Raw genomic sequence first — 3,911 nt, 5'->3', positions numbered from 1 at the left:
CGTCGGCGGTGCGACGAGAGAGAGAGAGAGGGCCCGGAGACTGCCGTCTCGAGTCCACCAATCCGGGAGATGCTCGTCGGCAACGTGCAGTCTGCCGCTGACCACATCCACAGGGCGGGTTGCTGGGCACGTTGGCCCCGCACGCGGAGGGTTTGGCTGCACACGGACCGCGGCCGGGACGTCGGCGCCCTGCAGGTTTGCGTCAACGCGGCCGCGGCCAAGATTCTGAAGCCGATTTTACTCGGGCCGACACCTTTCATCTCTCGCGCGCCGTGACATTTTCTTGATCGACTCGTCAGCCACCTCGCGAGCGCGGGGTTCGCACGGTGGAAGAGGCAGAGATAAATCAAATTGCACGGCGCATGCACTGCTCACGTACGGAAGGGCAGGAGGTTTATCGGCAAAGAGAAGCAATGCGTCATCGTTGACCCGTTGTGTTGTACTGTAGGCGGATAAGCAAGCGCGCTCGTTATTGGTAAATTTTGGATTGCTTTGTATGCAGGGGAAGGGTTGGAACCTCTGAGCTACCAAAAAAAAAACCGGGGCATGTCATAGGAGCAAGATCTCACATCAGCAGAACTGGGGAAAACTGCACGTGACTGACTAAAACTGGAACTGTTACTGTTGAATATTCCCAGAAGACTTCCAGAATTCCACAGAAAGCTACCTCAAAAAGAGGATGACCTCGGATAAAGCAGGACACGTGGAAACCCCACACAGGCACGGAGTGGTGATACAGTGGTTACCCAGTAAACACATAATGTTGGGCCAACGTTGACCGAAAATTGCACGTTCACTGGGTAGTGCACTGCGCTACGAACATCGCGGCCAGTCGTCAGCTGCGTATAACATATCAAAGGACGTTTTCTCTTTGTAATGTAAATCAGCGTGAAGCAAGTGACAATATCATTTGAGCAATGTGCTGCGACTGGCAGCTGGACTGCACGGCTGACCATTGCGGGTCCTGCCCACTTCCCCCACCACCAGCCACCCTTCCCCGGACCAGCAGAGTGAAGTATGGTCAAACAACCCCCCGTGCGTGACTGCCAGGTTATGGGGTGGCCTTCGTCCAGGAGAGAATTGACCTAACGGCTGCACATTGCACGAAAGAGCAATCGAGAGCCATCGGTTACCGCACCACAATTGCTGATGGAATGTGACGCTCTGAATTAATTACAGGGGCCCAATCGGAAGGGCCCTACGAACTCAACAGCGTGCAAACCGGTCAATATCTGCTTGCAGTTACAACCGTGCCCACTAACTATCAACACCCACTGCGGGCAATTAAGCATCGCCGCAGTCAGCAAGCAACCCAGGCATTCTGCGGACCCACTAAGTGGCGCATAATTTGCAAACCCACGTGGCAGCTATTTTATTCCACCCTTTCTTGTCCTTTCCCTCCCGCACCGCCGATTAGCCAGATGAAGGTCAACGTACGGTGCGAAAGAAGTGCAACATACGTACACACAAAGAGGTGGAGAGATTTCAGAAATTGTTCTAACTGCGGGGAGATGAATTTGAACCGGATACCTCTGGGGTTGCAGGTTCGGTGTGTGAACCATTACAGCACGACAGCTTATTGTCCTCTGTTGTCGAAGCCGTTACTTCAGTGCAGTTGCCTCTGAGGCTAGAGATAAAGGGATTGCGCTTTTGCATTTGCTAGTGAAATCCACACAAAACGTGGTCCACTCCAAATATAAGGCACACGCACGAACGTACGGGATGCTCAAATCCATGGAAACGAAATCATAGCCCCGAGATGCGGAACCTTGAGATCACAGAATTCAGCATGAGCATCATTTGAGATTGCACATTTTATTTTAAATGACCTCACGCACGCGCGCGCGCGCAGGGCTGAGTCGCTCTTGTAATTCCGTGACCACGGAAATCACCCTGCCGCTAAAATGGAAGCTGTCAGTGCTCAACAGGGCATGCGGTCGCGATAAGCTCCAGAATGTTCCATTTGAATGGGGAATGGTGGGGTGGAGGGGTAAGCCGAGATTTACAAAATATCGCGGTTATGAAAGATGATGTATTTCACAAATTAGGGGCCTAATAGCCTTGTGTCCTATTTGAAAACAATTACAAAATTATTCTGTTCACATTTACCCAAATTAGAACTTTGCATTGAAATGTTCTGCCGTGACACACACGGATGAGGCTTGTTAATTAGGATGGCTGTCGTAAAGAAGAAGAAATAAATACATTTTTATCTCAGCAGTACACACTCTGGTGTAATGTAATGACTCCAAAAAGGCACTTGTGTGATTTTAAACAGTTTTAAAATGGCTCTCTGTGGCATCACAGAACATATTATCCATGTAAAAGGGTTTCACTGCCACAGTGACCACCCATTAAAAGATGTTCAGCAAGCGTGCAGTGCTAAGCTTGTGGCAACAGTCCCAATTATGATAAATACGATGTTGAAACTGGTCCCAGAGTTTGCTTGTGTTGAACCAATGCTGCTGATAAGATGCACTCCCAGAAGGCTGTGCGGCTGGTGTGTTGAGTAATAAACACTTTTATTGTTTGTGTGGAGAAACAAAGTTGGAAGGCAGATATTATTTATTTTGGTTGTTAACGTTCTCCACAATAATAACTTATGACTATTAAGTGTAACAATTAAAACAACAACATAAAGTCAATATCAACAGGTTCATTGATTTTGACTTAAAACTTTTTTTCTCCTGATGACGATTGCTTGTGTTGTGATCAAAACGTCGTGATATTTTTATAATTTTGTATTCGCTTCATTTTTATTTATATTATTCATTGTTAATGCGTTGTTGGAGGTGGCTGTGCGATTCAAAGGTGAAGCACGCTGGACAGGTCCCACGAAGAGCCTGGGTTTGATTCCAGGCAGCTGCCAATCAATAAACCGGGCTCTCTAAAGTCAATGACCGCACACAAGCATATCAACCAACTAAATCCGGTCACTATAAACAAATATTTGACTAGGTTTTGCACTGGATTTGGCTACTATATTCCAGCACTGAGAATTAACATTATTGGTTTGACGATCGCACATCATTTCCCTCTGTAGCAGGGTGGGTAGAAAAGTGTTACCCACTTGTGTGGGCAAAAAGGTCAATTGAAGAGTTTTAAAAAGTAGATCTGTGATGTAGTGCCGGATTAAGCTAGTGCGAGGTATGTAGCAAATGTTATAAAGGGGCCCTAAAAAAACACAAATATTAAAACACACATTTTAACTTGCATAGTAAAGTAATTGTATTTTTCATTTGCTATGCAGCTAGATATCACTAACACCCAGTAGTTCATAACAGTTGAAGGCATTATAGTACTATAGTAATAGAGCAAGTGCAAAATCACTGAACCGGAATTGATAGCTTGAAAGCATTTATCGCGGGACCCATGAAAGTGTGGGGCCTGTAGCATATGCTACTTTTGCTACTAGGATAATCCGGCACTGCTGTGATGTCTGCGTTTGCAGACTGCTCTTTAGCATGGGGTATTGGCAATGTTCTGACGGAGTTCCTTATCGATTATTCATCAAATTATGTGACTGATATTAGAATTGGGATCAAATTGGGTTAAAAAAAGGTAAACACGTTAGGAATGTGGGAATACACGCTTTTAATTCTGAAATCTTAGACGGTATCTTGATCACACCACATAGATTACCAGCCAGGAAACATGAACAACAAATGTAAGTTTTGCACACTGCTGTGTTGTAATTGACTCACCGACAAATTTAAAGTTTGGGGCTTCTTGAATGCCTGAGTCGAGGCAGGAGGTGACCTGTGCCAAGCGTTCTAGCACTTCTCGTGCAAACTTCCGATACGGCGAAATAAATCTCACCGAATACAAACAAAGGAACAAACACCACCGCTTCTAAATCACCTGAACACATGCAAATAATAAAAATAAATGAAGAAAAAATAAAACCCCAA

Source organism: Lampetra planeri, chromosome 30 (genome assembly GCF_965212315.1).
Source record: "Lampetra planeri chromosome 30, kcLamPlan1.2.h2, whole genome shotgun sequence".
NCBI lineage: Eukaryota > Metazoa > Chordata > Hyperoartia > Petromyzontiformes > Petromyzontidae > Lampetra > Lampetra planeri.
Note: the sequence above shows the minus strand (reverse complement) of the source record.